Source organism: Helianthus annuus, chromosome 2 (assembly GCF_002127325.2).
Source record: "Helianthus annuus cultivar XRQ/B chromosome 2, HanXRQr2.0-SUNRISE, whole genome shotgun sequence".
Classification (NCBI taxonomy): Eukaryota; Viridiplantae; Streptophyta; class Magnoliopsida; order Asterales; family Asteraceae; genus Helianthus; species Helianthus annuus.
The window spans coordinates 51731599-51752831 of record NC_035434.2 but is presented as its reverse complement, the minus strand read 5'-3'; the positions used below and the strand labels follow the sequence as shown (position 1 = coordinate 51752831).

At 41.6% G+C, this 21233-nt stretch overlaps 1 non-coding gene across 1 annotated transcript; it reads right to left on the bottom strand.

Moving 5' to 3' along the window:
* Window positions 1-5227: 5227 nt before the first annotated feature.
* TRNAD-GUC lies at window positions 5228-5299 on the bottom strand. The gene has a single exon. It is a non-coding gene; the product is annotated as a tRNA-Asp (tRNA).
* Window positions 5300-21233: the final 15934 nt, after the last annotated feature.

Genomic DNA, 21233 nt, shown 5'->3' with positions numbered 1-21233 from the left:
AAAAATAGGTTTTTGAACCGATTTTTGCAAATGTGATTAGCTTTCTAAACGGATTTTGTTGCCACAAACGTTGCGTTAAGGTTTAAAAAAAGTCAAGCTCTCACGTGTTTCGCCTCAAGTGTGGGGATATTTTGGCACTTACGCTTAATTGAGGACAATTAAAGTGCCGGGAGGCGATAGTGTACATTGAGTCGTAGGTCGTTCGAGTCATTGAGTCTAGTAGTGTCTTTTGAGTAGTAGTGTGAGTCTAGTGTCGGGTTTACTTATATGCATGTACAAGTTCACAACATTTTGCCCGTACTCAATCTCCATTCGGGTAGAATGATGTGTAACTTAAGCTTTTGTAAACGGTAACCCATGTTTTCGAAATTAGCCGCGAATGAAATGCTATACGGCTTTTTCATAAAAATAAAAAATACAAAAAAAATTTAAGAAATTAAAAATACCAAAAAATAGCTTGTGATTACTAACAATCTGCATTGTTTCTCTTGTCAAATCTTTCTTGTTTTGCAGAACATGTCGGGTGCAGGTTCGTCGTCAAACCCAAGGAAAAGGAAGATCAAGTATCGCGGGAACGACAGGAGAGTGTATGCCCGGATTGAGAGGTTGGTCGATCACCCGGTATTGGATTTTGAAGAGGATACCGAAGAGAGGGTAAAGCTCAAAAAGTATGTGGTAACTCAGACATTGGAGCATCGTGTAATTGATTGGGAGTGGTTACAAGGCATGGGAGCGAGTGAGCGTGTGGCAGAATTATTGGGGCCGAGGTTGAGAGCGGCAATGGATTATTGTGATGGGCCGCAGTATACCGAACTTACAATTGAGTTTCATTGTACCTTCCGTCACAAAGAGGGTACTTTTGCTGAAAAGGATGCGTTATCGTTCTCATTGGGTAGAAATCTTTATGAAATGAATATGGCTCAGTTTGGAGTAGCTCTGGGTTTTTACACACCGGAAGAAGTGGAGACGGATGAATTTTTAAATGGGTTAAGGGGTGTGTACAATCACCCTCGGCCGAAGTGTTTGAATTCGGTGGATTTGGAAAGATTTTGGGATACAATTGCGTCTCAGCTGTTCGCTCAAACGAACCTCATCACATCGGTTCGTGATCTGATATATAGGTATATTTTGAAGGCATTGGCGACGACGGTTGTAGCGAGGAAGTCGGGCGAGAATAAAGCGAATTGGTTAGATATTTTCGCGTTGATGTGTATGGTTGAAAAGCGGAATTGGAATTTGGCAAGCTTCTTTGCATGCTCGTGCAATAGGCCTCGTCGGGGAGGAAAACGGGCTGCTATGGATCTTGGGCCTTACATAGCTCGGTTGGCAAGGAATATTCGAGCCCTTACAAAATACAAGCTTGAGCAGATGCATGAGGGTATGCCAACGGTTCGTTGGGATGTTGCGGATTTGCGGTTGGCAGGTATTCTTACACATTCGGACCCGCCAGAGTGGAATTTCGAGGTTGGTGCTCCTCCGCAACGACAGCCGGCACCTCGACAGAGGCGTGAGATCCCAGCGCCACAGCAGCCAGTTAGACAGCCGAGGCCCGACCCGTTCACTCCTGAGGCTGCTTTTGACTACACACAGCAGAGGTTTGCTCAGATTGAAGATAGGATGCGGGTTGACCACCAGTGAACCATGCAGAGCCACCACCGACAGGACGATATGCTCAGGTACATGATGTCGGGTATGTCACTAGGTCCACAGATACCTCCACCCTTTGCGGGATTATTACCTCCACCAGTTTATGGAGGCGAGCAGCAGACCCCATATGTTTATGGTCAGTATCCGGGGTATGACCTGTGGGGGGGGGGGGTCAAAGTGGTTATGCGTATAGTGGTCAGTTTGGTTGGCAGCAGGCTGGAGGTTCGGGGACACAGCAGATGGAGGAAGATTCAGAGGAGGAGTGATGTAGCAGACTGCAGCAGCATATATATCCTTTCATGTTTTATTTTATTTATGTTGTTTCAGTAGTTCGATATGGTTGTATCCGAAGGACATATTTTTATTTTCTGTTTGAATTTCGGATGATGCTACGGTAAACGTTTGGTAGTAGTATGTATGGTATGGTACTTGTGTTTAGGTTGATACTGTGGAGCCGTTTTTCGTTCGTGTGAGAGAGAGTTTGATATTGTTTGCTGAGCACGTTCGGTATTGGAGGGCTTATGTGGAAACAACTGGCACTTTGACAGTCTCACATATCAGTTAAGTGGTTTTCCTTTTTGTTGTTGTTGTACTTTATTTTTATTTTTATTTTTTTTATTTCGTCGTCTAGTTATTTAGTAGTTCGTTAGTAGTCTAGTAGTTTTTAGGTAGTGTCGAGTCGTGTTTTCGTTCTTGCATTAGGGACAATGCAATCTCTAAGTGTGGGGATGGGAATACATGTAAATAATCGAGTCTTTATTATTTAAAAAAACACAAAAAAATTAAAAAATTGAAAAAATCCAAAAAAAAATTGAAAAAATTAGAAAATGTCTTTCGAATAAAAAAGAAGTTTGCAAATTAAAGCGGAAAATGATAGAAAAGAAAAATTTTTGCTTGGGTTCGAATAATAATAATATGAGAGTTAAATAAATCGAGCTTGTGTCTAGTTAGGGATATGTGGATAGGCCCGGGTTTGGTTTTAAGTCCTTTTGAGCTAATATACCTTAATTTTCGGTCTGCTAGTGGGTTTTCGCCTGGGAGATATGGGAAATCAAAACTGCCGATAATAGTATAAGGGGCACCGTTATAAGTTAAAACCGTTAGAGTTTTTGATCATGAAAAAAAAAATAGAATAAAAAGTGAGCTAGAAACTAAATGAAAGTAATGCATTCCTATGTAGTTTGGGTTGGGGATAGCGACTCTACAGCCGAATTGCCTCTAGGGTGTGTGAAATCGATCGTGCTAAAAAGAAAAAAATAAATAAATAAGTACCGAAACCTAAGTAATCTGTGGTTGGGGATAGCGACTCTACAGCCGGATTGCCTCTTGGTGAGGGAAAGCACCGTCTAGACTCAAGAAAGAAAAAAAAGAGAAAAGCGAAAAAAATGGAAAAAGAAAAAAATTGTGATTGTAAACTCTCTTGGTTTTGATATAAGACGGTTGGGAATTGGTCAAATGATCGTTCTTTTAGTCCTATAAGCTTGAGGCGGGAGTAGGTGGACTGTTGATTCTAGTGTGAGACCCTAGGTGGATTGACCGCACTTAAATTAAAATCACATGATAAGGGCTTAGGATTGGGTTCGGGTTTAAAGTGGACAAAGTATATTCGCAATCGCAGCTAACGCAAGCCTTGGTTTTAATTGATTATACCTATAATTTTCGACCGAAGTGAATATTTATCTCTGATTCCGTTGCATAATTCTTTTTCGAGGACGAAAAAAGAGTAAGGGGTTGTTTGGTAGCCTCTTAATGACCATTCAGATGCTACCTCTTAATGGTTTAAAACCTCTGAATGAATAAGAGGTAACCTCAAGTCTGAATGCTTAAGAGGTAAACTCTGAATAGTAAATCATCACATGTCACATTTTTCTACCTTCTCATTGGTAAAATTCTTAATGGTTCCATTAAGTGGTAACCTCTTAATGAATATTCAGAGGCTACCAAACAGCCCCTAAGTGTGGGGATGTTTGATGTACTGAAAAGTACATATGTTTATAGTGTATATTTTGGTCAGTTTTCAGTCGTTTAGAGTCTAGTTTAAGTTAGAATTTCGATAATGCTGACGTTAAGCTTTGATTTCAGGTCTCGTAGCTTAAAGTGATGAAAAACGAGTAAAGCCGAGCAGTTTGGAAGAAAACCAGGATTCGTACGCGCGTCGGAAAAGCTGGAATTCGAAAATGAATAAAAAAATAATAAAAATCAAATAGGGAGGCGCCGCGTGACGCGACCCCCCCTAGGCGTCACGCGAGGGGTTGGTCTTTCCGGGAAAATTGTTTCCTAGCTAGGGTTTTGAAGATTGATTTCCAAGAAACTTGACACAACTCTAATTACGAATAAAGAAACCCTAGGACGAATTTCAGAGGTGATTTTGAGTATTTTGGAGTGCTTTAGCTTGCGGGAAACATTCGGTTAAAGCTTGGATCATGAAAGTGAAGATTGTTCGGGTTTTATCTCCCGGTGTTCTTTAATTTCGTGTTTTTCGATACTTTCCGATGAATTCTTGTTTTGAACTTAGTTTGTTTATTTTAGACATCATGTTTCTTGGCTAAACCCTAAATACTACCTAGACTAGATGATGGTTTGATTTATATTTGGATCTTTTAACGGTTTTTATTGATTGATTATGGATTGATTTCTGAAAGTAAAGTGTTCTAGATTTTATGATTTGGTGCGTGTGCGTATTTACTTTTGATTGTGGATCGTTTACTGTTTCACATAGATTTTGGTGGATGTCTTTCACATAATAGATCTGTGTTGATCATTTGCATCTTTGTGGGTTCGGGTGATCTTTGGGTAAATCGGCCGATAGCCTTAGGAACAGTAATTAAAATATAATTAGAAGTAAATATTCTGCTTAACTTGTCGCTGAGAGGCTCGAGTTAGTTATTAGGTCTCGGTGCAGTATATAGCTAAATTAGATTTTGAGAGAAGTCGACTTTAGTTCCCTAATTGCATTTGTGTCTAGTAAACCAAGTTAGAACCTAGAATTGCCTTAGATTGTCGCGCTGAGAGGTAGATAGTCGTATTAGGGCACTTTTAGAGTCGTTAGAGGACTGAGAGGAAATTTAACAGTCGGTATACACAACAGCCTTGTAGGTTTTCCTAGGTTTCTTCCTGAGAAGGGTCGGGAAGTCTTAGCATTGAAATACCTTAAGGTTTAGTATTTTACGATCCCGGCTCCATACAACAATAAAACCGTTAGAAGTCCATTCATAATTAAACTGGATTCAAGTCTAGGTAGTCCTTAATCTCATCTGAATTAAAACCCTAGTTTTCGTTCGTGTCTTAGTTTAATTTCATTTTAAATTGCAAATTTAGGATATTAGTAAAAACCCCCCTTAAGACACAACAATTGTTTAATCGTGTCAGTGTCTAGTCTAAATAGAGTCGTTAACGTAATTCATTAGAGTCCTTGTGGGTTCGACATCCGGACTTACTTTTCTGTGCTAGAGTCGACCGGTTCACTTGCCAGTGAGTAGTTTAGTCAGGTTAAAGAGTCTAGATTTTTATTACTTGAGTCTTAATTTAGGGTAATTTTAGTTTAATTAGTTGAACTACTTTTTCCACATCAAGTTTTTGGCGCCGTTGCCGGGGATCGAACCCGGGTCACCCGCGTGACAGGCGGGAATACTTACCACTATACTACAACGACATTCTGCCAAAAACGATGCCTCGCGCGACGCCAAAGGCCCTAGCGTCACACGAGGGTTAAAGGTTCAAAAACAAAATAAAATGACCCCGCCGCGTTACGCGAGGCCCTCCCTAGGACCCACCGCGTCACGCGACGCCCCTATGAACCTTTTAAAATTGTTTTTTCTTGGACCTGTTGCTGAAATGTTTCCTTTTCCCCAATTACAAACCCTAAAACGTGAATTTCACAAAAATCTTCATATCTCACTCGTTTTTCCACCAAATCTCTCCGTTCTTCTTCCTAAATCACCACAATCGCATTACCCACAATCTTAACCATCAATTTCACCCGAATTCGCGCTCCATTCTCGCGTTTTTGGACAAATTCGTGCACCAAAGGTTCAAGACTTCATTTTTCTTCCTAAATCCGAATCCAAGGTATGATTTCTGTGATTTCTCACTAGTAGGTAACTTTATTGCTTCGTTGTAGTGTCGGGTCAGTCATGTCTTAGATTTAGGGTTTGTGTAGGTTTATAAAGTTAGGATTTTTGAGCTTTTTGTCATGTTAGTGGTTTGCGGATGGTTCGGGTTGGTTTGCTTGAGGTTGATTGACACTTATGGGGTATGTTTGGACAACTAGACAACATGTTTGAGCTTTACGAGTTTGTTTGGCTATCACTAATGAATTTTTGCTAAAAAATAGGTTTTTGAACTGATTTTTGCAAATGTGATTAGCTTTCTAAACGGATTTTGTTGCCACAAACGTTGCGTTAAGGTCTAAAAAAGTCAAACTCTGACGTGTTTCGCCTCAAGTTTGGGGATATTTTGGCAATTACGCTTAATTGAGGACAATTAAAGTGCCGGGAGACGATAGTGTACATTGAGTCGTAGGTCGTTCGAGTCATTGAGTCTAGTAGTGTCTTTTGAGTAGTAGTGTGAGTCTAGTGTCGGGTTTACTTATATGCATGTACAAGTTCACAACATTTTGCCCGTACTCAATCTCCATTCGGGTAGAATGATGTGTAACTTAAGCTTTTGTAAACGGTAATCCATGTTTTCGAAATTAGCCGCGAATGAAATGCTATACGGCTATTTCATAAAAATAAAAAATACAAAAAAAATTTAAGAAATTAAAAATACCAAAAAATAGCTTGTGATTACTAACAATTTGCATTGTTTCTCTTGTCAAATCTTTCTTGTTTTGCAGAACATGACGGGTGCAGGTTCGTCGTCAAACCCAAGGAAAAGGAAGATCAAGTATCGCGGGAACGACAGGAGAGTGTATGCCCGGATTGAGAGGTTGGTCGATCACCCGGTATTGGATTTTGAAGAGGATACCGAAGAGAGGGTAAAGCTCAAAAAGTATGTGGTAACTCAGACATTGGAGCATCGTGTAATTGATTGGGAGTGGTTACAAGGCATGGGAGCGAGTGAGCGTGTGGCAGAATTATTGGGGCCGAGGTTGAGAGCGGCAATGGATTATTGTGATGGGCAGCAGTATACCGAACTTACAATTGAGTTTCATTGTACCTTCCGTCACAAAGAGGGTACTTTTGCTGAAAAGGATGCGGTATCGTTCTCATTGGGTAGAAATCTTTATGAAATGAATATGGCCCAGTTTGGAGTAGCTCTGGGTTTTTACACACCGGAAGAAGTGGAGACGGATGAATTTTTGAATGGGTTAAGGGGTGTGTACAATCACCCTCGGCCGAAGTGTTTGAATTCGGTGGATTTGGAAAGATTTTGGGATACAATTGCGTCTCAGCCGTTCGCTCAAACGAACCTCATCACATCGGTTCGTGATCTGATATATAGGTATATTTTGAAGGCATTGGCGACGACGGTTGTAGCGAGGAAGTCGGGCGAGAATAAAGCAAATTGGTTAGATATTTTCGCGTTGATGTGTATGGTTGAAAAGCGGAATTGGAATTTGGCAAGCTTCTTTGCATGGTCGTGCAATAGGCCTCGTCGGGGAGGAAAACGGGCTGCTATGGATCTTGGGCCTTACATAGCTCGGTTGGCAAGGAATATTCGGGCCCTTACAAAATACAAGCTTGAGCAGATGCATGAGGGTATGCCAACGGTTCGTTGGGATGTTGCGGATTTGCGGTTGGCAGGTATTCTTACACATTCGGACCCGCCAGAGTGGAATTTCGAGGTTGGTGCTCCTCCGCAACGACAGCCGGCACCTCGACAGAGGCGTGAGATCCTAGCGCCACAGCAGCCAGTTAGACAGCCGAGGCCCGACCCGTTCACTCCTGAGGCTGCTTTTGACTACACACAGCAGAGGTTTGCTCAGATTGAAGATAGGATGCAGGTTGACCACCAGTGGACCATGCAGAGCCACCACCGACAGGACGATATGCTCAGGTACATGATGTCGGGTATGTCACTAGGTCCACAGATACCTCCACCCTTTGCGGGATTATTACCTCCACCAGTTTATGGCGGCGAGCAGCAGACCCCATATGTTTATGGTCAGTATCCGGGGTATGACCAGTGGGGGGTTCAAAGTGGTTATGCGTATAGTGGTCAGTTCGGTTGGCAGCAGGCTGGAGGTTCGGGGACACAGCAGATGGAGGAAGATTCAGAGGAGGAGTGATGTAGCAGACTGCAGCAACATATATATCCTTTCATGTTTTATTTTATTTATGTTGTTTCAGTAGTTCGATATGGTTGTATCCGTAGGACATATTTTTATTTTTTGTTTGAATTTCGGATGATGCTACGGTAAACGTTTGGTAGTAGTATGTATGGTATGGTACTTGTGTTTAGGTTGATGATGTAGGAGCCGCTTTCCGTTCATGTGAGAGAGAGTTTGATATTGTTTGCTGAGCACGTTCGGTATTGGAGGGCTTATGTGGAAACGACTGGCACTTTGACAGTCTCACATATCAGTTAAGTCGTTTTCCTTTTTGTTGTTGTTGTACTTTATTTTTATTTTTATTTTTTTTTATTTCGTCGTCTTGTTATTTAGTAGTTCGTTTGTAGTCTAGTAGTTTTTAGGTAGTGTCGAGTCGTGTTTTCGTTCTTGCATTAGGGACAATGCAATCTCTAAGTGTGGGGATGGGAATACATGTAAATAATCGAGTCTTTATTATTTAAAAAAACACAAAAAAATAAAAAATTGAAAAAATCCAAAAAAAATTGAAAAAATTAGAAAATGTCTTTCGAATAAAAAAGAAGTTTGCAAATTAAAGCGGAAAATGATAGAAAAGAAAAATTTTTGCTTGGGTTCGAATAATAATAATATGAGAGTTAAATAAATCGAGCTTGCGTCTAGTTAGGGATATGTGGATAGGCTCGGGTTTGGTTTTAAGTCCCTTTGAGCTAATATACCTTAATTGTCGGTCTGTTAGTGGGTTTTCGCCTGGGAGATATGGGAAATCAAAACTGCCGAGAATAGTATAAGGGGCACCGTTATAAGTTAAAACCGTTAGAGTTTTTGATCATGAAAAAGATAGAATAAAAACTGAGCTAGAAACTAAATGAAAGTAATGCATTCCTATGTAGTTTGGGTTGGGGATAGCGACTCTACAGCCGAATTGCCTCTAGGGTGTGTGAAATCGATCGTGCTAAAAAGAAAAAAATAAATAAATAAGTACCGAAACCTAAGTAATCTGTGGTTGGGGATAGCGACTCTACAGCCGGATTGCCTCTTGGTGAGGGAAAGCACCGTCTAGACTCAAGAAAGAAAAAAGAAAGAGAAAAGCGAAAAAAATGGAAAAAGAAAAAAATTGTGATTGTAAACTCTCTTGGTTTTGATATAAGACGGTTGGGAATTGGTCAAATGATCGTTCTTTTAGTCCTATAAGCTTGAGGCGGGAGTAGGTGGACTGTTGATTCTAGTGTGAGACCCTAGGTGGATTGACCGCACTTAAATTAAAATCACATGATAAGGGCTTAGGATTGGGTTCGGGTTTAAAGTGGACAAAGTATATTCGCAATCGCAGCTAACGCAAGCCTTGGTTTTAATTGATTATACCTATAATTTTCGACCCAAGTGAATATTTATCTCTGATTCCGTTGCATAATTCTTTTTCGAGGACGAAAAAAGAGTAAGTGTGGGGATGTTTGATGTACTAAAAAGTACATATGTTTATAGTGTATATTTTGGTCAGTTTTCAGTCGTTTAGAGTCTAGTTTAGGTTAGAATTTCGATACTGCTGACGTTAAGCTTTGATTTCAGGTCCCGTAGCTTAAAGTGATGAAAAACGAGTAAAACCGAGCAGTTTGGAAGAAAACTGGGATTCGTACGCGCGTCGGAAAAGCTGGAATTCGAAAATGAATAAAAAATAATAATAATCAAATAGGGAGGCGCCGCGTGACGCGACCCCCCTAGGCGTCACGCAAGGGGTTGGTGTTTACGGGAAAATTGTTTCCTAGCTAGGGTTTTGAAGATTGATTTCCAAGAAACTTGACACAACTCTTATTACGAATAAAGAAACCCTAGGACGAATTTCAGAGGTGATTTTGAGTATTTTGGAGTGCTTTAGCTTGCGGGAAACATTCGGTTAAAGCTTGGATCATGAAAGTGAAGATTGTTCGGGTTTTATCTCACGGTATTCTTTAATTTCGTGTTTTTCGATACTTTCCGATGAATTCTTGTTTTGAACTTAGTTTGTTTATTTTAGACATCATGTTTCTTGGCTAAACCCTAAATACTACCTAGACTAGATGATGGTTTGATTTATATTTGGATCTTTTAACGGTTTTTGTTGATTGATTATGGATTGATTTCTGAAAGTAAAGTGTTCTAGATTTTATGATTTGGTGCGTGTGCGTATTTACTTTTGATTGTGGATTGTTTACTGTTTCACATAGATTTTGGTGGATGTCTTTCACATAATAGATCTGTGTTGATCATTTGCATCTTTGCGGGTTCGGGTGATCTTTGGGTAAATCGGCCGATAGCCTTAGGAACAGTAATTAAAATATAATTAGAAGTAAATATTCTGCTTAACTTGTCGCTGAGAGGCTCGAGTTAGTTATTAGGTCTCGGTGCAGTATATAGCTAAATTAGATTTTGAGGAAGTCGACTTTAGTTCCCTAATTGCATTTGTGTCTAGTAAACCAAGTTAGAACCTAGAATTGCCTTAGATTGTCGCGCTGAGAGGTAGATAGTCGTATTAGGGCACTTTTAGAGTCGTTAGAGGACTGAGAGGAAATTTAACAGTCGGTATACACAACAGCCTTGTAGGGTTTCCTAGGTTTCTTCCTGAGAAGGGTCGGGAAGTCTTAGCATTGAAATACCTTAAGGTTTAGTATTTTACGATCCCGGCTCCATACAACAATAAAACCGTTAGAAGTCCATTCATAATTAAATTGGATTCAAGTCTAGGTAGTCCTTAATCTCATCTGAATTAAAACCCTAGTTTTCGTTCGTGTCTTAGTTTAATTTCATTTTAAATTGCAATTTTAGGATTTTAGTAAAAACCCCCCTTAAAACACAACAATTGTTTAATCGTGTCAGTGTCTAGTCTAAATAGAGTCGTTAACGTAATTCATTAGAGTCCTTGTGGGTTCGACATCCGGACTTACTTTTCTGTGCTAGAGTCGACCGGTTCACTTGCCGGTGAGTAGTTTAGTCAGGTTAAAGAGTCTAGATTTTTATTACTTGAGTCTTAATTTAGGGTAATTTTAGTTTAATTAGTTGAACTACTTTTTCCACATCACTAGTTCTAGTTAGAATTCAAGTATTAAATTAGTGTCCTTTGTGTGTTATTAAATATATAGTGTGTTAGGATGTTCGGGGACCCTAACTAGCTCAGAAAAATAAAAACAATGTGTTTGGCAATATTTTTGTGTTCCGGGTAAAGTCCGGTTGTTCGGTTGGGTGTTGTTCCATTAAAGTCCGGCTAAATTAATCCATAAGGTGTCTTTTATAATACTTTTAGTGACACATTTAATTCCCAACACTTTGGAAAGTATCTAGGACCACTTAGTAACTTTTCTGCACACGACTAGTATGTTAACAAGCACATGTAAGTATTACACAGTAATCATAAAGCAGTTAAGTAATTCAGTACAGTCACCAAGTTCTTTAATTAACATTAACGAATCGTACGGAATACATGAAATTTTTGAGGGTTGTCACATTCTCCCCCTGTTAAGAGAATTTCGTCCCGAAATTTAGCACGTGGTTACTGAGGAAGCTAGTTAAGTTGCGTTGGTTTCCTGGTCTTCCTGGGGTGTCACGTCACCCCCCGTTGATTTGGAATTTCGTCCCGAAATTCTACAGTAGCTTCAGCCTCAGTAGTGGTTGCATTTTTCTTAAGCAGCTGGGGATACTTGAGTTTTATTTGGTCTTCTCGTTCCCAGGTATACTCTAGGCCACGACGGGAATCCCAACGGACTCGAACAAGAGGTATTCTGGTACGCTTGAGGATCTTAACATCTCGATCAGTAATCTCTACTGGTTCCTTGACGAATCGCAGCTGGTCGTCGATTGTGAGCTCCTTGAGGGGAACTATGAGGGTCTCGTCTGACAGACACTTCTTCAGATTCGACACATGGAAAACATTGTGAACTCCACTGAGTTCTTCAGGTAGATTCAGCCTGTAAGCGACCTTGCCAATTTTCTCAATGATCTCGAATGGTCCGACATAACGCCGCTTTCCTCGTTTGCCAAAACGAACTACACCTTTCCAAGGTGAGACTTTGAGTAGCACTCGATCCCCAACCTGGAACTCGAGTGGCTTTCTTCGCTTATCCGCATAGCTTTTCTGACGGTCACGAGCTGCCGCCATTCGTTGTCATATCTGAGCAATCCTTTCGGTTGTATCCACTACAAGTTCTGGGCCAGTGATTTGACTGTCACCCACTTCTATCCAACAGAGAGGTGATCGGCACTTCCGTCCAAACAATGCCTCAAACAGAGCGGCATGGATACCGGTGTGGTAACTGTTGTTATACGAAAACTCCACTAGCGGGAGGTGCTTTTCCCAGCCATTACCAAAATCGATTACACATGCCCTAAGCATGTCTTCAAGGGTTTGGATGGTGCGTTCAGATTGCCCATCCGTCTGTGGGTGATAAGCGGTTCTCATATCTAAACGTGAGCCAAAAGACTTGTGCATGGCTTGCCACAGTTCTGAAGTAAAATGCGCATCACGATCAGAAATGATGGAGGTTGGCACTCCGTTCCTTGATACTACTTCCTTTAGGTAGATGTCTGCTAGAGTAGAAAATTTATCCGTTTCCTTGATAGCCAGAAAATGTGCAGACTTGGTCAGTCGATCCACGATTACCCAAATGGTATCGTTTCCGCGTTGAGATCTAGGCAGGCCAGTAACGAAATCCATGGAAATTTGCTCCCATTTCCATTTAGGTATCTCTGGTTGTTGAAGTTGGCCCGATGGTTTCTGATATTCAGTCTTGACTCTCGCACAAGTCAAGCATTTGCTAACGTAGGTTGCTATGCTGGCTTCCATACCAGGCCACCAGTATGTAGACTTTAGGTCGTGGTACATCTTATCCGAACCAGGATGTACTGAATAACGAGACTTATGTGCTTCATCCATCACAAGCTCGTGTAGGTCTCCATACAATGGAGCCCAGATGCGTCCGTTAACATAGTAGGCGTCGTTTTCCTTTCGTTCTAGCCGCTGCCTTGATCCTCGTAAGGACTCAGCTCTGATGTTCTCTGCTTTCAATGCTTCAACCTGAGCATCGCGAATCTGAGGGGGAAGGTTAGATTGGATGGTAAGCTGTAACGCACATACACGCTTAGCTATAGTATTCTTTTGGCTGAGGGCGTCGGCCACAACATTGGCCTTGCCTGGATGATACTTGATCGCGCATTCATAATCATTCAAGAGCTCGACCCATCGGCGTTTTCGCATGTTTAATTCCCTTTGCTTGAAGATATGCTCGAGACTCCTGTGATCGGTGTAAATGGTGCACTTGGTACCGTACAGGTAATGTCTCCATATCTTAAGCACGAAAACAACTGCTCCCAATTCCAAGTCGTGCATAGTGTAGTTCCTTTCGTGAACTTTAAGTTGGCGTGATGCGTAGGCAATGACCTTGTCACGTTGCATCAACACGCAACCAAGTCCTTGGATGGAAGCGTCGCAGTAAACCACAAAATCATCTGTGCCTTCGGGCAATGAGAGGATAGGCATGCTACAAAGTCTATCTTTCAAGTGTTGAAATGCGGACTCCTGTGCATCACCCCAACGATAGGTGACACCTTTCTGAGTCAGTGAAGTGAGAGGTTGCGCAATCTTTGAGAAATCCTTGATAAACCTTCTATAATACCCTGCCAAACCCAAGAATTGGCGGATTTCTGTTGGTGTACGGGGTGCAGGCCACTTCTTGATCGAGTCAACTTTGGATGGATCCACATGAATCCCATCCTTGTTTACCACATGGCCTAGAAAGTGGACTTCGCGAAGCCAGAAGTCACATTTCGAAAACTTGGCATACAACTGCTCTTTTCGAAGAAGTTCCAGAATAAGCCTCAGGTGTTGCTCGTGTTCCTCCTGACTCTTAGAATAGACCAGGATGTCGTCGATGAACACTATGACGAACTTATCCAGGTAAGGCTTGCATACTCGGTTCATGAGATCCATGAAGACTGCAGGTGCATTTGTTAATCCAAAGGGCATAACCAGAAACTCGTAATGCCCATACCGAGTCCTGAATGCTGTCTTAGGGACATCCTCTTCTCGGACTCTCAGTAGTTGATGGTAGCCTGACCTCAGGTCAATCTTGGAATAATAACTCGACCTTGCAACTGGTCGAAGAAATCATCAATGCGTGGAAGAGGATAACGATTCTTCACGGTCACCTTGTTGAGTTCGCGGTAGTAAATACACATTCTGAAGGTACCGTCCTTCTTCTTCACGAATAACACCGGAGCTCCCCAAGGCGAAGAGCTAGGACGTATGAAACCCTTTTCCAAGAGTTCTTGTAGTTGCGTGGACAGTTCTTCAAGTTCTGATGGAGCTAGATGATAAGGTGCTCGAGCTATGGGCGCTGCTCCAGGAGCGAGCTTGATTTGAAATTCAACTTGACGATGAGGCGGAAGACCAGGTAATTCCTCAGGAAATATCTCAGGAAAGTCGCGCACAATAGGAATGTCTTCTATCTTTCTTTCTTCCGAGGATGTATCAGAAACGAGGGCTAGGATAGCTGTGTGGCCCTTTCGTAAACACTTCTGGGCCTTAAGGAAAGAGATGATGCCTACAACAGCACCACTCTTGTCGCCACAAATCACGAGGGGTTCTTTACCAGAACGAGGGATACGGACGATTTTCTCCTTGCAAATAATCTCCGCTTGGTGTTGAGATAACCAATCCATCCCAATGACAACGTCAAAACTACCTAGAATGATAGGGATGAGGTCGATAGAAAAGGTTTGATCAGCAAGGACAAGCTTGCAACCCTTAACTACATGTGTAGCCTCTAAACTTTTACCATTCGCTAACTCTACGATGTGCTTGGTGTTCAAAAGTGTTGGAGTACGCTTGAGCATCTGACTAACTTTTAAGGACACGTAGCTAGTATCGGCACCTGAATCAAATAAAACAGTAACAAAGAAATCATCCAGAAGAAACTTACCCATCACAACGTTGGGATCGTTCCTTGCATAACCCTAACCAATCACGAACGCACGACCTCGGGCGCCATTGCCATTATTGTTTCCCCCATTGCCGTTTCCATTCCCCTGAGTGTTGTTGTTCTGGTTCTGATTTAGCTGGGGGCAGTCCTTCTTGAAATGGACCTCAGCACCACATTGAAAGCACCCTTTGTTGTTACCTTGTTGTTGCTGCTGCTAGCGTTGATTTGGTGGGGCTTGGTGTTGCTGCCGGTTCTGATTCGCCGGACGCTGACTCCTGCAATCCCTTGCAATGTGACCAGGCTTGTTGCATCGATGACAGTTGCCTTTACTACATGGCCCGCTGTGGTGCAAGTTACAGCGATTACATTTGGGGTGATTTCCCTTGTACCCACCCTGACCTTGATTTCCAGAAGACTGCTGACTGGGGCTCCTGTACTCATCTGTCTTTTGCTGCTGGGACTGAGCTGAAGTAGAACCTTTGCCCAAATTTCCATCCCACTTGCGCTTATTATCATTGGGAGCATCAGAAGTAGTAGCGCTAATACGCTTGGGGAGCCTGTTCTGCTCAACTGCCTGGTCGGTGAGACGATGAGCCAACTTGATGATTTGTTGAATGGTGCCAAGATTAGCTGAGGTTACGTGACTCTGAATCTCTAGTACAAGACCCTTGAGGTACAGCTCAATACGTGTGATGGGAGGGTCCACCATTGTAGGACACAAGATGGCCAGCTCGTTTGACCTCTTCGTGTATGCCTCAATCTCAGACCCCGTCATCTTCAAATTGAAAAATTCCACCTCCAGCTTGTGGATGTCATCACGACTGCAGTACTCTTCTTTGATCAACTCTTTGAAGTCATTCCATGGGGTGGCATTAGCAACCGCCAGCCCAAGCAGTTGAACCTGTGCTTTCCACCAGGTCAACGCAGCACCTTCGAGTGTTCCAGTAGCAAATTTCACCCTACGATCTTCAGGGCATTCACACATCTCAAAAACAGACTCAAGCTTCTCGAACTAGTGAAGAAGACCTATAGCTCCTTCTGTGCCGCTGAAAGTACTAGGTCGGCAATCCATGAAGGTTTTGAACGTGCACACGGGAGGCTGTGCAGGTTGACCTCCTGCTGGAGCTGCTGCGAGTGCCTCAGCAACTCGTTCATTGATCAAAGCCGTCAACTGGGCTTGAGTTAGGTTAATACGTCCTCCGCGTCCGTTCATGATCTTCACAATGAAGCAACGTATGTGAGAAAAGTGTCGCGAAAGTGCGTAAGTGTGGGACGACAGTAGAGAGTAAGCACACAAGGTTCAAATAGCAGTTGTCATGTTAACTAATGCACAGTGTGAACTATCTAACCGACAATATAAACATAAATCATACCACCTATTGTGTCAAGTCTTGCACGTGGAACGAAGCGTCGTTGTGGATCGTTGAGCACTGTACAGGTTATAGTCTGGTTTTGTCAAAAAGTTTTTCCCTTTTTAAAACCAAGTTCACTATAACCAATGGCTCTGATACCAATCTGTCACACCCCCAAAATCCACCATGCGGAGTATCACCGCTTGAAGGCGTGACATGACCAGGATCGAGCCACCAATCATATTGAACAACATATTTAAATAAAACCAACCACAATACAATTGGTGACCAAAAGGAAGTTACCCAAGTTCAATGTAAACAGCGGAAGCAAAAGACGTTAAACCAAAACATAAGTTCGTAGTTCATAAGTTTAAAGACCCAAAACATAAGTTTGTAAGTTCATAAAGTTTATTTATTAAGTACGGGACATAACAGTTCACATTCCACAACTACCACCTCCTTGTGCAAGCCCCATAGCATCTAGCGACCTGCAAAGCATGTAACAACGAGTCAACAACAAAGTTGAGTGAGTTCATGGTTGGTTGTCCATTTTAGAGTTGTTTCCAAAAACGTAGTTTAATCTCATTCAGCTATCCAGCCGTGGGGGTTACCCCAAAGTTCGAAAACGTTTATTAGTTAACCATCCCATTTCCACCTTCCCTGGCTATCCAACCCGGCACTCCGGCCGTGGGGGCTACCCCATTATTTAAACTACCAGACTCATTTATCATATCGACTAATAATGAAAATTTCTTGTGCCCTAGCGTCGGTGTCTATCATCACTGACGTGCCATAGTCCATTAGTACACGCCCGTCCGACTGGCATGATGTGAGGTTTGTTAAACCTAATAGCGCTATTAACTAATGACCCGCTCGCCATAGCCTCAGCGATTAAGTCGATATTGTTGGTGCACTTGTGTCTGTACTTTGTCTGTATTTTGTAATGTTATAAAACGATGTCTTTTGTTAGTCTTGTTTACGTCATTTGTTAGTTTGTATAAGTGTTTGAATGTAGGTTTGACCAAGTCAACCATCCTCCTGGTTTGACTTGGTCAAACAGTCAACACTCAGTTTGTAAGTTTGTTTGCGTCGAAGGATGTCATCGAAGGATTGATTATATCCTTCGATGACCTCGAAAGATAACCTTCGATGGATTCAAATGGACCTCGAAGGATATACCATCCTTCGAGGTATATGTGGATCCTTCGGAAGGTTTCTGGTCGATAGATGATCTTTCGACAGACATTCTGATCCTTCGACACAATCAATCTGTTATGGGTATATATACCCATGTATGGTTCATTTCACAGTAAGACATCCGAAAGTAGTAAAACAGTGTATGTGAGTGAACCAAGTCTTGTAGAGAGCATTTTCAGTTTGGTCAAGGGCTGTAACCGTGTCCACTGAAATACAAGGGAAAACTTTGATATCTTGTGTGTCTACTCTTTCTCTTTGTAGCTTTTGTTCTCATCTAAACTATCGGTTTGCATTCTAGCTTGGATTCCGCACTTGCTAGAGTGTTAAACATAACAAGGATAAGGTTTAACCTCAACCTCCGAGGGACCTACAAGTGGTATCAGAGCCGTGGCTCTTTTCCTTGTTAAAAACCGAGTCTATACAAGATCTTGGTGTGTTTGGACAAAACTCACTTGGTTTAGCACCCGTTTTTAGTGTTTTTCTTGGATTTCTTGACGTAAAAACGTGTTCTAAACTAACTGGGTGTGTTAAAGGACGGGTTGGGTAACTTAAAAACTTGTTTTTAAGAACTTTGGTACTTTCCGGCCAAATTCCGGCTTACTTCGGTGACCGGTTTTTGTGGATAAGAACCTTCCATTTTAGGTAATATAATATTGGTCAAATCTGAGTTGGTAGAAAGGTAAGGTCTGAACATACCTTTCTGCCGAAAGTTGTCCACCAACCTATCACCTTTTCACCAACCTGTCACCTTTTGTCAACTGTGTCAGTTCACATCGAAAGATATCCTTCGAAGTCGAAAGATCATCTTTCGATCAAGGAGGTTCGACAGATATTCATCCTTCGAACATCCTTCGAAGTCTGTGAGTTATCTTTCGAGCCAAGGAATCTTTTCGAAGGATATATTGTTCGAGCTACTGTTACTATTCGAAAGATAAGGATCCTTCGTCTTGGAGAATCTTTCGAAATTATTGTTCGAAAGGATCAACAGTGTTCGAAAGATCACTGTTGATCCTTCGAACAAGTATTATGTTTCGATCCTTATCTGTTTAAGTTTAACAGTTTGTGTTTTTCAGGTCTTTCGATCAAGGATCTTTCGGCTGTTTGTTATCATTCAAGTTTTTAACATAGTTTGTGAAAATTAATTTTTCAAATTTTAAATCAATTTTCACTTAATATATTAATTTTCATAAAATGGGAACAAACGGTCAGTGGGATCCAACTGCGTGGACTACAACAACTTTGACTCCACAATCATCAGCTACGTATTCATCAGCCTCGCAATCTGCGTCGGATTTCAACAAAACTGCATGGATGCAGGCTATTGCGCCACCTCAAGCTGCAATGATAACTGCAAATCAATGGGCATTGGTCACAAATCAAAGCAGCAGCATTCAAGCAATGATGCAGAACGACAGTGAAACTGGTACAAGCACAAAACCGCCAAAACTAAATCACATCAATGATTGGGGATGGTGGAAAGAAAGGCTGAGAACTTATGTTCAGGGGCAAGGTCAAGATCTATGGATGTGCTTCTTCACCCCATTTGAAAGTGAGTTGGAAGTTGCAGGATCTAATCCAGAAAATTACAGCACTATGTCTGATGATGATAAGAAGAAATTTGAGTTAGAAAAGAAAACATTCATGATTCTCACACAAGCTCTTCACAGAGACATTTACCACCAGTTTGTTTACTGCACGACTACTAAAAGCTTGTGGGATATGCTCACGTTACGATGTGAAGGAAATGCTCAATCTAGAAAGATCAAGCAAGAATTACTAAAGAAAGAGTTTGAAGGTTTCACGTGTATGGAGAATGAGGGTTTGGCAGAGTTATCTACAAGGTTCCATCACTTGTTGAGTGAGATGTTTGCCTTCAGAGTCACTGCCACTCCACAAGAAATGGTGAAGAGATTCGCTGATAGCTTACCAGCAAAATGGAGCGGTTATCTTGAAATTCTCAAGGAAAATGGTGTTCTGGACACAATCACCATTTATGAGTTAATTCAAAAATTGGAGAACAAAGATGTAGAAGAAAAGCTAAAGGCAAAAAGAACAATAACTCCTCAGAATCCAGAGATGTACTATGGGATTGCAGGTGGTATTAGTGGAGAAAAACCAGCCTCTCAACATGCGAAGCTTCAAATAGCTTTCATCTCAAACACCGGACCTTCCACAACAAATCAGTTTGATCCTTCAGCATACACGATGATGTATTCAAGACCAGATTCTTCTTCTCAACAACAACAGACAGCTCAGCAATTCACACCACCGCCTTTCTTAGACCCAAGCAGAGCTCAGCAGCAACAACCGCAACAGCAAGGGTTTTATGGAAACTCTTCAAATTTTCAAGCCACATCCAATCCGAACACAGTCAGATTAGACACTTCCAACTTTTCCAAAGTCACTGTCGAAATAGCCAAGGAGCATATGGAGATGTTGAATACCTTGGTTAGTGCTTATTGTGGATTAGTTGCAGGTCAGATTGGGAATATCAATCTAACCAATGAAGATTATCAGCAAGTGGATAAAGAAGAGTTTGAGATGATGGATATCAAATGGGCTCTTGCTAGTGCAATTCGAAGAGCAAAGGAGTTTATGGAAAGGACGGGGAGAACCAACTTGGAAAGCAACAACAACACCAAGTATGGTTTTGATAAGAATGCTGTCACTTGCTTCAATTGTGGTGAAAAGGGTCATTTCAAGCAGGAGTGTCAGAAGCCATCTAAGCAAGGCAATCAGAATCCCTTCAGGAATCAAAGACAGCCACAACAGCAACAGAACAACAATTCTGACAGATCAATAGTTCCCGTTGGAGGAAATACATCTGGATCCACAAACACTAATCCCCACAGAGGATTAGTTGTTCAAGCTGATGAAATATGCAACTGGAATCTTCAGCTTGGAGAAGGAGGAAATGGTGGAACAGCATGTTATGCTAAAGTGGTTGAGAAGGTAGTGGAACCCGTGTCTGCTGGTGAATCTTCAGAAGATGAAGATAGTTCGGGTTATAGTGGGAGCATGGATGGGGAATCACTTGATGCTGGTGATTTATCAAGTGATGCTTTAGATTTGGAGATTGATGAGCTGTTGGCTGAAGCTGAAGCATTATGCAAAAGGAGATCTATTCTTTGCCAGAAATCTGCTGGAACTTCCGAGAAGCTTGCTCAGTTTTTCTCTGAAGATGGATCTTTTTCTTTTCATACAGCCTTTATGGCTCACGTAGAAGGTCAAACTTCTCAGGTATGTGATACTAATTCTGACTCTATTTCTGCTCCTATTGAATGTGCAAAGTGTTTAGAATATGCAGAAAAGGAAATTCAGTTTGAAATCACACACAAACACAATCAAGAATTGATTGTAGATCTTTCTAAAGCAACCGAAGCTAACTTGTTTTTAACCAGAAATGAAAAGGAGTTTAAAGCAACAATTGCGTCATTAAAACATGATGTTTCTGAATTACAAAAGGCTGTTTTGAGAAAACAACATGCTAACAATAATCTAATTGACACAATTGAAAAGCAAATGGTAGAGTTAGCAACAGCTCGATGTGAATGTGAGACAATTAAGCAGAAATTGGAAAGCTATTCCAATTCCCGCTATGTTTTGGATCACATTATTGATGTTCAAAAGAAAAAGGGGGATGCAAAATGTATTGGTTACAAATCATGTCCTCCCCCAATGAATCACAATTACTCCAAATTGCCTGATGACGAGGATATGCCCCGTTTTGAACCTAATGTGCCACTCGGTCTAGATGACTTTGCAGCAGGCCTCGGGTTCACAACTGGTACATCATCCTCGGGTAAATCAGAATCTGAGAATGTGACAGATTCATCGTGT